We start from the raw sequence: 15,279 nt of genomic DNA on the forward strand, positions 1-15,279 counted from the left end.
ACCGAGAGCATTGAGGCCAAGATGGAGGCCACCAAAGAAGGATGGGTGGAGTTAGTGAAGCGGAACATCAAGAAAGAGGTCAAGGAGGAGGTAGAGCAAGAGGCTGAAGCGAATGATAAGAAGAAGAAATCACTACTCATACAAACTACCCTTGAGCAGGAGAAGATGTGACATGCCATCGACTCAACATAAGAGTCACTCGTATAGTGGAGAAGAAAGACCACACACCTGACATGGATGATATAGTACTATGCACCAAGCTTGGGTACAAAGAAGAAGAGCCTTCCACAAGATTTGGAGAGCGTGGAAAAGACCTAATGAGAGAGAGGGTCCTCATCCTCCAATTTTCCTCCGAAGAGGCAAGGACCTTTTTCATTAGAAAAGAGTGATTCTACAAGAACTCACAAGTCCCCTCATCTACCTAGACGATGACCTCACACCAATACAATGAGAACATAGACGGGTATACATGCCCTAGGGTGCTCAAAGCATGTGAAGGAGGGAAGAAGGCATCACACCCCAACGGCAGGGTATCATTGATGGCAAAGCCGTTGCATACAAACTCACGACCTATGGGACACAACATTAGAGATTCACCTTGCGGTTTTGAACGGCAACAATTATCTATGGACAAAGACATAGCGACTAGAGGATGAGAAGTTGAGACATTGTCTTATTGACAAAATACACAAGAGCCCCGAGAGAGGCCTATCGAGGATACACGGGTTCGAGTGGGAGTCCCCATCGGAAGTGTACACGCCAAAACACTTCCCGAGGATCTCGATGAGTCGCCGTTCTCTTCAGACAAGAGTGGCAGAGCAGGACACAGATTGTAGCATGAGATCCAAACTCCTTTTTCATTTGGATCCGCTTACAGATTATATAGGAGCATGTTATATACATCGCCCTTTGTTCCTTTGCACCCACAAGCTCCAAATTTACTACCATTGACGCAGGGAAGGGTTGATGGAGGGGATTATGGAGTACACTACACACGGGGAAGTTTTCCTTGTGGGAGACTTTAACGCCTAGACATGCAGCCACCTATGTGAGACCTACGCTTTCGAGGACCAAGAAATACTACATGCTACAGAGGTGTAGCAGGGCTACAATGTCACTTCACAGGACAGGCAGACAGTTGGACAGTTGGTCAGAGTTGGTCTGGTTCACATTGGACGGACCCTCTGGGCTGGGGGTGACGTGGGAGGGTACCGACGGTGCCATCGTGGCCAGGTCACCACCACCACACAGTTTGGAGATAGACATAGCTGACTCGACATTTATGAGCCGTTGGTGGTTCTTTATGGTTGTGCATATGAGTAGTTGTTTGGGTCATTTTTGGGATTATCTTGTACGTAGTCGTCTTGGTAGCGAGTCTTACACAGAGCACCTCTGCACTCACCCTGCACATCTGAGCCTCGACACCCCCATTTGTACCTGTGAGTCCTGGGCTTGAGTTGAGTGTGCTGCCACGCCACAGTCTGTACATGGTTCTTTGAGATAGTCGAGTCCACATGTTCTGGTCCACTGTTGTGTCTCTGTTGTTCTGTTGTTATCCATTGTTTTTGTGTTTCATTCTGTTTGAGTGAGTTTACATTTGTTGAGTGAGATTGTCACGCACATTGCACTAAGGGGCACCCACACTGTAGAGAGCACGACCCATTATCCGCGCTACAGGTGCTCTCATTTTGGCGATCACGGTGGGACCTCAACTGAAGTCTTACTCTGTTGAGTAGCTGGTTTCTTCGCTTTGCCTGTGCAGCTTGTTGGTCTGGTCCAGTTTCACCCTTGACAGCTTAATCTAGCTGGTCTAGTCTCTCGCCTTGCTGGTCTGGTCCTCTCTCGCCCTGGTCCACCCAGTCCTTGTCGTGGTCTAGTCCTCCTCGTCCCTGGTCTAGTCCTTCCTCGTCCTGGTCCAGGCTAGGTGGTCTAGTCACTCGCCTTGGTCTAGTAGAGTCTAGACCAATGTTCAACCAAGTGAAGGTCTTCTTGCCCAAAGCTTGGTGGGGTTGGCAGTTACTGCATGACGCATACAAGGAGGTCATTGGAGCGTCAAAGTGCACTACTGAGTCCTCTGAAGTACTACCACAGACGGCGTCAACCCTTGGTGCCCAGTAGAAGCATATTAACCCCATCACCCATACCTACTCATACGGCTACCTCCATTCCTTCGACCGGTTCTACATTCTCTAGGTCACCTTCTTCGGTAAGGCTCTCCCCCATTTTGTTACAGCAAGCTAGTGAGCTACAGACTCAGGAGCAAGAGGCCATGGAGGAGCTCACGAGTGTTCTGGCAAAGGTGAACATCAAGTTCCCTACCTTTAAGGGTCTCTCCACAGAGGATGTAGACGACCATGCTCGGAGGTTTGTCTCTCTTTGCAGAGGTCGTGGCCTCAACAGAGAAGACGCATACATGGTGCTCTTCCCGTCCACCTTGCATGGTCTTGCAGATAAATAGTACAGTCAGTTTGCTGAGAACCACTTTACTACTTGGACCATGTTAAGACAGCAGTTCTGTGAAGCTTTCCGACCAGGGGATGATCAAGAGAAGATTGTAGATGAGTTGGCTAACCTGTTGCTCCAGCCCAAGGAGACATTTGCAGAGCTCATGACCAGAACAAAGTCCCCGGTTGCCAAGCTGCCTCAGCAACCAGGGGAATTCATGGTGAAGAAGTGGGTAGAGAAGGCTATGCCTAAGACTTCTCAACAAAGGCTCAGAGAAAGCCTCCGTCCTGAAGCCAGTCTGGAGGACTTTGTTGCTACTGCTGCTAGAATAGAGGGAGCAAGAATGCAGTTCACTGACTCTCCTCAGTTAGATATTGCCCCTGTACTCGTGGACAGTCCATCAGACCCCTTGAATTCCTTACGAAGGGAACTGGAAGCCCTAAAGTTACAGCAGGCCCTTCAAGAAGAGAGATCCTTCTCTCTCAGACAGGAGAAGCCTCCACATCAAGAGCCTTATGATCAACTTAAAAGAGAGTTAGAAGAGCTCAGATCTCAGCAGGAGACTAAGGCTATGGTATGGTGTAGTTCATGCCGCTCTCCAGGACACCCTCTTAGAGGACCGTTGTCCCCTTCGCTCTTATTGCCACTTCTGCGAAAAATCGGGTCATGAAGATAAGGATTGTTACTATCTAAAGGGATTGCACAAAATACAGCAAAGTCTTGGTCCTACTCTCCAACAGGGGTTAGCACCAGCATCCAACATGGTTTCCCACTACGGCCATCCCAACTACATGCCACCTGTGCTCAATACCCCTACTGTCCAAGGTATGTCGAAGTACTTTCCCGACTCAAAGTTTTTATAATGCTAATGCCACCTCAACCCCTCAGAGCTTCTACACTTCAGCCTCCAACTCCATGCAGCAACCACCTCGTCTCCCGTTTCGTCCTTCCAATGGGTATAGGCATTATCAGAGCAAGTGTCCTTTACCTGAGGGGTCCCCTCCTTGTCGTCATTGCCCTGATTCGAAGGATCACTACAGTAAGGATTGTCCCACGCAAAGGGCATCCACGTCTTCAGGCTCGACTCAGAACAAGCAAGAATTCACCTTCCCGAAGATAAACTTGATTACTGTGAACACCGTGCCTCAACCATCACCTGCTACTCATGTGGTTAAGCCACTGCAAGTGGAGGAGCCTGCTGGTGTCCTTACTCGGGCACAAAGAGCAGCTCTTGGTCTCAGTCTGCCCCCAGGTCCACCTCGCCAGTCCCCACTTCCTCAATCTGGTCTACTTGACCCAAAGGACGAGTCCTTCAAAATTGCTCATAGCAAACCAACTTCCCTGTTATCTGACATTGATGGAGCCTTCTTGGAAGCAGTGGCTGACTTGGAACAGATTAAGGTCCCAAAGGGAGCCCAGTTCGAAGGCGCCAAGCCCACAGCAGAAGCCATTTTGAAGAATACTTTTCAGCAGGTGTCACTATACGACATGCTAAGGCTCGACGCAACACTCAGAAGTGACACCCTGTCAGTCATTCAGTCTCTGTACCCGGGGGCTCGGCCTAGTGGCGGGCACCTCCCTGTACAGCCCTCAGAGTCTTATTTGATTTCCTATCCAATTGCTCCCCTCACCGATTATAAAAGTCCTCGTCTCACTGTATCTATTCTTGGGCACCAGCTATCCGGTGTCATCGTTGATGGTAGATCTGGAATCAATTTGATGCCCGAATTCACTATGATGGCCTTAGGTCTACAGCCTACCCGACCTGCTCCTTTCACTGTTACATTGGCCGATCAGAGAACAGTCTACCCAATGGGCATAGTCGACAAGGTGCCTCTGAAGCTTCAAGATTTCACTTTTAACTTGGATTTTGTGGTAGTTAATCTTCCCCAGGTAGAGGGAGGTTATCCCTTGCTGATTGGTAGGCCATGGTTGGGACATACGAAAGCACTTCACGATTGGGGAAACGACGCCATGTGTATACATACTCCTGGCTCTCCAATGCAACAAATTCGTCTCGAAGGAGGTATGGATCCGGTCGTTCAGCATAGCTAAACCGGTCAGAGGACGGGCTTACAAACTGAATCCCAAGTATGCAGAAGCAGTCAAAATCGAGTTGGAAAAAATTCAAGAAGCAGGTATTATTGTACCAGTAGAGCACTCAGAATGGTTGTCCCGTATGGTTATTGCCCCAAAGAAGCAGTCCAACAAAATTCGAGTTTGCGTCGACTACCGGGCTCTGAATAAGGTCACAATCCCGGATGGATTTCCGACCCCTTTTACTGAGAGAGTCCTCGAAGATGTCGCTGGCCATGTAGTGTATAGTTTTATGGACAGGTTCAACGGCTACAATCAGTTAGGAATACATCCTGACGACCAAATCAAAACAGCTTTTGTGACTCCCTGGGGTATTTTCATCTACACTAGAATGTCTTTTGGGCTTAAAAATGCACCGCCTTCTTTAAATCGCACAATATATCTCATCTTTTGTCCTCTGCTTACTGATGACCTTCGCATATTCATGGACGACTTTTCCACCTTCTCCGGTACTCAATGTTCGACCCCAGTAGAAAATCTAAAGGAGCATCTTGCTCAGCTCTCTGCAGTCTTCCTCAGGTGCAGAGAGGTACGTTTGAAGCTCAATCCGAACAAGTGTCATTTTTTGGTCAGCAAGGGCACACTGTTGGGCCATGTGGTGTCTGCTCAAGGTTTAGCACCTGACCCAGAGAAGATAGTGGTCATCTTGAAGTTACCTCCTCCCATAAATCCCAAAGGTGTTCAGAGCTTTGTGGGCCACACTGACTATCATCGCAGGTTTATACGTATGTATGCACAGGTGGCTCAACCATTGATCCGGCTCACCAGTGTTTCCGTTCCCTTCCAGTGGTCAACACCCGAGGCTGAAGCATTTGCATACCTCAAAAAACGCCTCACTGAAGCGCCTATTCTAGTTGCCCCGGATTGGGCCCTACCTTTTCATGTGCATACAGATGCCAGTCTGCTGGCTGTGGGTGCTGTGCTGACTCAGCCTAGCAAAGAGTTCAACTTGGATCGCCTCGTACAGTATGCAAGTCGCTTGCTCACCAAAGCAGAGCGCAACTATAGCACCACAGAGAGGGAAGGTTTGGCTATAGTGTATGCTCTACAAAAATTTCGTCACTATTTGCTAGGGGTCCACTTCACAATTATTACTGATCACCATGCCTTGCGCTATCTGCTTAATAAGCCACAGGTCGCAGGTCGAGTATGGCGATGGCTCCTCCTATTCCAAGAGTTTGATTTTGAAGTGGTACTCCGTCCTGGTAAGCATCATGTAATGGTCGACCACCTCTCTCGCATTCACACACGTGAAGAAGCTATCGGGATTGTGGATGACTTTCCAGATAGCAGTCTTTTTAAAATAGATACAACACCGGAATGGTACGGCGAGGTCTTACATTTTCTATCTACTGGGTTGTACCCAGAGAAGGCATCTCCACTGCAGAAGAGGATATTGGTGTTGAAGTCCAGGCCTTTCACTCTGATTGGGGGCCAGCTCTACAAATCGGGACCAGATGGTGTTCTGAAGCGTTGTGTCTCGCCTCATGAGGTGGAGCATATTCTGGAGGATGCCCACAATGGTCCCACTGGTGGCCATTACCCTGGTCACATCACCGCCCAGAAGATTCTACAGAGTGGTCTATGGTGGTCCCACGTTTTTAAGGATGCAATAGCATATTCTAAGGTTTGTGATGTGTGCCAGCGCTGTGGGCCGAAGCCAAGTAAGCAATCCAACCGTCCTCTGCAGGTCTCGATGGCGTGGCTACCTTTTGAGAGATGGGACTTGGACTTTGTGGGTCCAATATATCCCCCGGCTCAACCAGGTAATCGCAAATATTTGCTAGTGGCTACAGACTATGCAACAAAGAGGGCAGAGGTACTGGCGACAGTAGATTGCACTGGCAATACAGTAGCCAAATTTTTATATGAAAATATTTTATGCAGATTTGGATGTCCTTTAGAGATCACAAGTGATAGGGGCAGTCATTTTGTCAATGACATGATCTCAACAGCAAGTCTTACACAGAGCTCCTCTGCACTCACCCTGCACATCTGAGCGTCGACACCCCCATTTGTACCTGTGAGTCCTGGGCTGGAGTTGAGTGTGCTGCCACGCCAGAGTCTGTACATGGTTCTTTGAGATAGACGAGTCCACATGTTCCGGTCCAATGTTGTGTCTTTGTTGTTCTGTTGTTATCCATTGTTTCTGTGTTTCATTCTGTTTGAGTGAGTTTCCATTTGTTGAGTGAGATTGTCACGCACATTGCACTGAGGGGCACCCACACTGTAGAGAGCACGACACGTTATCCGCACTACAAGAGGAGGAACTCATCCAAGGCTCATCAACAGACAAAGCCCATCCCATTGCTTATGGATGCCATTTACTTAGACTAGGCTCCCAACACCATCTCGTTACATTTAATGGAATGGCACTTTGGCCTATGTATGGAGGTTTGACGTACATGCCACATTTTTTGGACCCTCTTTTTGAAGTCACAAATGGTTGGACATTGCGGGTTAGTGTGAAACGGCGGACGCTGAGAGTTTCACCCGCAGTTGGGAAGGGCAGGTTGCCACAAGATGGTCGAGCCATTTGGCACTGGAATCCGAGTGCGATAAAAGGGTGTCTAGGCTCAATTCAAATTCATTTAGGCCCCCTCGCTACACTTATAAGTGGGTGGGTACTAGGAATTAACTCTAAAGAGGCAAACTGGACACATGGCGGCTCTGCAGCTATTTGTCACAACCATCAGTTGGAGGGGGGACACCCATTTTTGAGAGGGGGGTTTATTTTGCACTTCAGTGTGACTACAGTGTGTGTGTGAGTAGTGGGTGCAGGTGATCACAACTTTAATGGAAAGCTTGCCTTCTCCCTTGCTCTATGTAGCGCGATGACTTGCTTGCGTGTATCTCTCTCTCCCCCCTTTGGCACATATGGTAATCCCCACTAGATGGGCTACTCAATTGACCATGTATAGTTCTGAGGGTTTATGCGCGTTTGCCAAGGCAAGAGCCTTCTGAACAGGAACCAGATGAGCTAATTGCTAATCCTGTCACAAGACGGGCACCACGTGCCAATAGAAAAGAACAGACTGAATAGACTTTTAGCACTTCAATAACAACTGAACTAAGAGAGAGACGACACGCGACACAATCCGAGTGAACTAGAGGAAACAATAGCGAATGTCACATTCTATGACTTTCCAAATCAAAAACTTAGATGTCAACAACACTATAAGAGCAAGAGAGCTGAACACAGAGCTAGAGATAATCCGATGCCTAGAATAAGAGGCAAAACAAGATTTTTGATGTTTGCAAAAGTTGAAGATTGTGTTAAGGACCAAGTTTCAGGAGATTCTCTAGAGCTCGAGATCCAAAAACACGAGATAGCATAAGAAACCTGAGAAAGCAAAATCGAAAGTCTAAAATTGAAACAAAACCAAAGAAGACAAAAGAACCAATACTAGACGAGTTCGAAGAAACTAAATGGAAAAAGTGAATTCTTCTTGGAAGAGATCCACTTTCTTGGCGAATGGTGTCTGAATGGATCCCGCAAAGGTTGATATATTAAGACATGGCCAGACTTGAAGATTGTGTACGATGTCTGAAGCTTCTTGGGATTGTGCTCATACTATAGAAGGTTTATCGGGAATTTTGTAAAGATAGCTTCACCTCTTCACGCTTTGCCAAAGAAAGAGGTCACTTTCAGATGGACCCAAAAAGAGATTTCAGCTTTCAGTCTCTTAAAGGAAAAGTTGACTTCAGATCCTGTGATTGTTTTACGAGATGTCAGGAAGTCATTTGTGGTCCAGTGTGACGCGTGTGGCAATAGCATCGGAGCAGTGCTAATGCAAGATGGTGGGGTAGTAGCTTATGAGCAGAATCTTGCAAGGGCTAGAAAAGACTATGCAAATTTATGAGAAAGAGTTATTGTCGAGGCCATTCACTCAAATTGGAGGCCAGCTCTACAAGTCCGGACGAGATGGTGTTCTGAGACGGTGTGTCTCCCCTCATGAATTTGAGAATATTTTGGAGGATGCCCACAGTGGTCCCACCGGTGGCCATTACCCTGGTCACATCACCGCCCAGAAGATTCTACAGAGTGGTCTATGGTGGCCCTATGTTTTCCGGGATGCAAATTGCCTATGTGAAAGTATGTGATGTGTGTCAGCGCTGTGGACCTAAACCAAGAATTTTTCAGCGTAAGTCTTGTTCCTATTACCCTAGAGCAAATGGACAGGCCGAGAGCAGCAATATGGTTTTGATAGCCATTCTATGGAAAGCATGTCATCTACATCCGGCGCCTTGGGCTCAAGCTATCCATGGCACCCTTTGGGCTTACCACACTTCTTTCAAAGCTACAACCAATCACACCCCATTTCAGTTAGCCTTTGGTTTGGAATCAATAGTGCCCTTCGAATTCAACTCAGGATCTCCGCGAGCAGGCAGTCTGCGGGCAAATTGGGGTGTGGGGTCTGCCTTTGTCTCTCGTCTCGTTCTATTGGAAGAAAGCCGCGGTTTGGCTTCTCAGGCTCTTGAAGTAGAGCAGCTTCGAAATTTTGTTGGAATAATTAAATTGCAGACGATTCAAAAGAGGTTTGTAAGATGATTTCTAATATGGATTAATACAATTTTCAAGGGCTAAATTTTAAATCAGATATGTTCGGAAGGGGACTCATGCTTTAAAAATTGGTTGACTCACTCAACTCGTGATGACATAATACATCCTATCACATTTGTTGGTGGCTTTGTAAAAAAAATATGGACTATGCTGGTGTATGAGGGTCTTTGAACATTTAATGTTCATTTGTGACATAGTTATTATAAGTAACTTGAACACACACACTTCTAGCACAAATGGTAGATTAAGTCTCTTAACCTACCAGAGACCCATACTCCGGCACTCTTATCTATTATGAGCTTGTGTTTCTGGCTTATAATGGAAGGGGCTCTAATACACAGTCACTATAGTCGGTAGATTTGATTGGTATCAAGTTATTAGAGCGACCACCTGATTTCTTTTTATCTCTCGTCAGTTTTTTTACCTAACTTCTCTACTGCTTACCATTTATGACATTTGTTCATTGCTACATGTTTGTATGCGGACCTTCGATATACATTATTTATCACTCATGCTCTTTGGAGATACTTTTTCGGACACAGCTGCAACTACTGTACCTAAAACTTAGTCTCTTTGATTTTTGCGTCTCTGACCTTAACTCTGACACACTACTTTTCCCAACTGGGCAGCCAGAAGCAGAAGAACGTGACGCCATGTACGAGGAAAGTCCACCACCTCCACCCATACTCGGCATTTATGCCTAATGAAACTCTGATAATCCTTAGTGAGAGCCCATGGCAATACATGTGTCATTTGCGACACACACACACACACACACACACACACACACACACACACACGTGCAGATGAGATGTGAAGTTTTAACTTTGTAGGAACAATCTCAAGAGACCTCAAAGATCTACATTAAGTTCTATGAGTGAAAGTCTCTCTCTCTCTCTCTCTCTCTCTCTCTCTCTTTCTCTCTCATGGCCTCTCCAGTGGCTAGTGCCCGCCTCCCTCTCAACATGTTCTTGATTACCAACAAGCAGATATCAACACTTGAAGCTGAAGTGAAGGAGTGGAAGAAAGAGATGGAGGCAATCTTTCTTCAAAAGATGGAGGAATGGAAAGAGGAGAAGAAGAACCTATGCAAAAGGATTTCTTGCGTCGAAGAGCAAGCGGCTTCACAAGATCACAATCTGAACTCTTCAAGGTGAACTTCTTGTAGCAAAAAGTTGGCGGCTCGAAGAAGGCAAAATTCAGCCATCCATGATGGAAGAATTGAATACCATGAAAGAAGAAATACGGGTTATCAAGGAAGATGAGGAGAAGAAGTCATGGGCCGCGGTCATCTCCGCAACACAAAAGAAAGTAGAAGAGGCCGAAAAATGGATTGAGGTCACCAAGAAAGGGAAAGGTAAGGAAGCTCCTTGTACACACACTCTTATTAACATGACCCTTGAAGAGGAACAAAGGAGGAGGATGCGGGCTCTACATGTGAGGGTAACCGGCCTCAAGGACATAAACAATGTGGAAAAAGAGGTCACAATCCTCACATCCATGATGGGGGTGGACAAGCCTTCACACACAAAGGCATGGAGAGTGGGCAAGAAGAGTGGTGGCTCGGGAGAATCTTCAAAAGAGAGCTCTCATACTACGCTTCCCCTCCTTGGAAGAGAAGAAGAAATTCCTGAAAAAGAAGCCTACTCTCAAGAAGACAGGTATTTTCCTCGGTGATGAATTTACTCTCTCACAACTTGCACATATGAGAGAGGTAATGCTAGAGATTACGGTGGCAAGGGAGAAGGGAAAGACGACCTTTTACAGAGATGGTCGGGTGGTGATTGTAGAGCGGCACTCTACATGACGGTGTGAGACCTATGGGACCACACTGAAGACGGCTACTTGGAATTGTAATGGATCTATGAGGTTGGATGTTGGTGCCTTTGAGGATAGTTTCAGAGAGAGGGACATTGTTTTCTTCTCAAAGACTCATCAGATCCCTGGACAACTTATGCCACATGTGGTGAGATACGGATGGGAGACAGCCCACAGGACAATCGCGAGATCTGAGCATGGGAGTAGAGGTTCAGGAGAAGTAGCAGTGCTATTTAGGGAGGAGTTACAACCACTACTACATACTGTACGGAGAGATGATTATGCAAGATGAGGCTGAGAGCTGACACAGGTCGATTTCTATACATTGCCATATGTTACTTCTGCCCTAGTACATCATTATATGTTGCACCCAGAGGACAGTCGCCTTTCTCTATACTAGATGATGATATATGGGAGTTTTCTAGGGATGGTGATATCATCCTCCTAGGGGACTTCAATGCCCGAACGTGCAACTCCTAGACAGTCTTCTACGACACTTCAGATGAGATGCTTAGAGAGCTGGATGTGGGTGACTTGGGGCTTGACAGATGCTCACATGATAGAGAGCAGACGGAGTATGGGAGATACCTCACGGAGATGAAGACCACACATGGGTTAGCCATACTTAATGGCTTACATCGATTTCTTGGAGCAACCGGTTTCACATGCTTTCCACACAGACACGGGGCCAGTACAGTGGACTATGTTATGGCACATAGCCGAGCTTTATTCCTTGTATTCAGGATTTCATAGTGGAGCCAGACTGGCGTAGCAGTGGATCACGCTCTTTTGACATTGTTCGTTTCATTTCAGTATAGTACAACCCAGACATCAGGAGGCAAGTCACATACCCATTATACATTTACACCAGAGACTAACTCGGTTTATACGGAGGAGATCTATAGCCATCTATGCACAGCTAGTCCTGGTCTCTCAGTGGAGGAGTGTACCACTTTACTAACTGAGACACTGCATGGTGCAGCTTCAGAGGCATACCCACACACTCAGCCGGGTTGGAGGCGACATTCTGGGAGCATGCCCCAGAATAGTTGGTAGATGAGGAGTGTAGAGAGATGAGAACCCAGCTCCAGAGAGATCTTCTTTTAGGAGTCATCACTTATGGACAGCCTCGAATTGCTTCCTGACGCCTTGTGCGACGGAAGAAACGAGCTTATTTGGCCCAGATGGAGCGAGCCTTGTATCAACTGTTCTTGAGTAGAGACTCAGGAGAGGCATGGCGATTCTTTCATGAGCACTCCCCTCCCCTAGTGATTACTTCTCGTGATGTGTGGGGCCAGTATGCGACATTGTTATATACAGTTCCTGGATAGGACCCCCTTCTAGATCCTACAGAGCCATGCCCACCTACCAACACCTTCCATTGACGGGACGAGAACCAGCAGGGCATATGATCATGATGGCTAGTAGCAGAGCACTTTATACATGCTAGAGATATGTTCTTGCAGTGTTGTTCAATTGTGCCATGTGTGAGGGGTTACTTGAGACTTGGAGGTTGTCTACTATTGTGCCTATCTTCAAGGTAGGTGATCCTACAGAGCCTGGGAATTACCGTGCCATTATGGTTGGGAACACATTGGCACGGTTGTATGCATTCATTCTTGAGCAGTAGTTGAGTAATTGGGTAGAGGGTGAGGGTGTACGAGCGAAGGGCCAGGCTGGTTTTAGGAGGGGTTTCTCCACTCTTATCATATTCTGACACTCAGAGCCATCATTGAGGAGGGCAGTTCACATGGGAGACGGATTTATTGTAGCTTTGTGGATTTCCGCAAAGCATTTGACATGGTACCGAGAGCTTGATTGATGCGCAGATTGCAGGAGAAGGGGGTGCCCAGGGTGTTGATTTGGAGGATTATGGTCAATACAAATCAATGATGGGACATGTACGCACCCCGGAGGGGATATCACGCACCCCGGAGGGGATATCACGCACCCCGGAGGGGATATTTGATTTAGTTCACTGCACCATTGGGGTGAAACAGGGTTGCACGTTGTCTCCTACTCTATTTGGTATGTATGTTGATGAGGTGTTTGATTACATGGACAGAGAGGGTGATAGAGGTGCCCTGTTGGCAGGGACGTAGATCCCATTGTTATATGCTGATTGTCACCTGACACATCCCAACCCTATGTGTCCGTGGACAAGCTACACCACAACAGGGTTCAGTCAGTCCGTCAGTCTAGATTTAGCAATGATCTGGCACTTTTGTGAGTCTATTCGTAGACCGTGCATGCCCAGTCACTTAGCATAGATGCATATCCTCCGGTTGCACACAGCATGATCATCGGAATTCCCATCAGAATCCATTAGCATCAGTTAGGGGAATTTTCCAGTGCATTTAGCCTATTTTCCTAATTATTGGTATTTTCACTTATTATTTTTAAGTGACTTTCCAACAAAAGTAGGTAGGGCAATTTTGCTAAGTTAATATATAAGCAAACCCAAGTTAGCACTTTCTGGCAGAAGAGGCAGCAGGAGCTTTCCGCTCAACAGGCAACTTCTCAGCAGTATCCCCCCCCCCCGCATTAGACCATCCTCCACTCCCCTTGGCGTTTTCCTCACCACAGCCTCGCCTACCAGATCCATTCACTGGCGTTTGCACCCATCTACAGGGCCTTAGCGTTTTTGGTCGCTTCAAAGCATAAGGCCCAGCGTTTTTGGACTCAGACATTTCAGCATATCAGCGTTTTGTTCAGCATTGTAACCCTTGCCAGTTCAGCGTTTTTCCCAGCCAAGGCTTGATCGCCATTCAGCCTTGCATCTAGCGTCACCAGATCAGCTTTAACACAGCAGATCCCTGCGTTTTGCTAGCGTTTTTCAGCATTCGGAAAACACAGCAGTTTCAGCGTTTTGGCAGCATAGGGTCAGCGATTTCAGCATTCATCCCGTTGCACATACCTCCCAGATTAGTAGAACCCCCAATCTAGCCCAAGAAAACGCAGCAAGAAACAGTCATTTTCAGCCACCAAGAAGACCACAGATTTCAGCCTAAGTCGCCGTCGTCGTCATCGGCATAGTCCCATTGCATACGCATTGTACACCTTTGTGCAATCAAAGTAGACCACTCTCGCCGACGAGAGAGGGGCCTTCGGAGGAGGGTTTTACAACCTCTCGGGTGTCGTATCGCTTCTCTCTCCTTCTCTCAGACTCATTCACTTGCACGCACAATCCACTCACTTGTTCGTGATCATAGCACTCTCCATAAGACGGAAGACTCTCTTCTTTCCTAAGAACTAAAAGGAACCTTGAGCAATAAAGATCACTAATCTTGAGAAAATACAACATTCATTCCGTTGCACCTTACATTGGTATCAAAGCTTTGGAAGTGTTCTGCATTACTCAAGGAAAGAACCACGAGAATTTTTTTTTGCTTGTTGCAATCGCACGAACCCAAAGTCTACTTGGGTGTGGCGATTCCTAATCGTGTTTTGTTGAAGAGTGACAGGAATCCCAAGAAAGAAGGGCTTGTCCAGCCTCCCCTTCTGTCTCTTTTCACTCATTGAGAGCGGACCGTGCACTTAGCGGCCGGCCAATCGACGCGAGGTGGGAAAAAGCAACCTTGGTGTGAGCGCAAGGCAGCCAAGGGGTGCGCCCGCGGAAAAGGATAGAACTCGGGTGAAGAGAAGATCCTCTCCAACGCGATTTGCAAGCAAAAGAAAACCTCAAGAACCAAAAATTCTCACGAATCAAGGACCTCAAGAACCTCAAGACCCTCAAGAACCCAAGTTCCTCGCGAGCTTAAGACCCCAGGATCATAGTGCATGGTCGTCACCCGAAGCGGAATGGATACTTCGCATACAGGTGATGAGCATGAGAGAGGCGACGGAGTCTCGTCCCCACTCGGAGATGATTGCTTCAACCCTCCCCCTTCGCCATCTACGCCAGACCCTATGGAGGCAATGATGAAGCAGATGATGGCCATGATGGATAAACAGGAAGATAAGCGCCTTGCTTTAGAACGCGAGCGCGACGAAAGAAACGCAAGATTGGCTGCAGAACAAGAAGAAAATCGACTTGCTCTCGAACGCGAGCGCGCTGAACGAAAAGAACGCAAAGCAGAAAGGGACGCCGAGCGAGAAGCTCAAAGGGAGATTCGTAATCAAGAATTTATTTCCGTGTCCTAGCCTCAAAGACCGAACCACCCAAAGATCGTGGGAGTTCGTCAAGTGGCGCAAGCCACGATGCGGATTCACATAATCCAGTTACAGAAAAGTTGACTTTCAGTAAGTATGACGGTAAGATGGATGCTACTGTTATTCATTCTTGGTTGCATCAATTTAATGCTTATTTTGCGACAACTAAGAAAACAAGCAATAGCAAAGTTTTGACGGCAGCT

General features: G+C 47.1%; 1 protein-coding gene across 6 annotated transcripts in view; it reads left to right on the plus strand.

Moving 5' to 3' along the window:
* LOC147453089 (DNA-directed RNA polymerase D subunit 2b-like) overlaps positions 1 to 15,279 on the plus strand; it is a 76,658-nt gene that overhangs the window by 42,613 nt on the left and 18,766 nt on the right. The window lies entirely within an intron of this gene.

Source organism: Adiantum capillus-veneris, chromosome 8 (assembly GCF_014529385.1).
Source record: "Adiantum capillus-veneris isolate H3 chromosome 8, ASM1452938v2, whole genome shotgun sequence".
NCBI classification, from domain to species: domain Eukaryota; kingdom Viridiplantae; phylum Streptophyta; class Polypodiopsida; order Polypodiales; family Pteridaceae; genus Adiantum; species Adiantum capillus-veneris.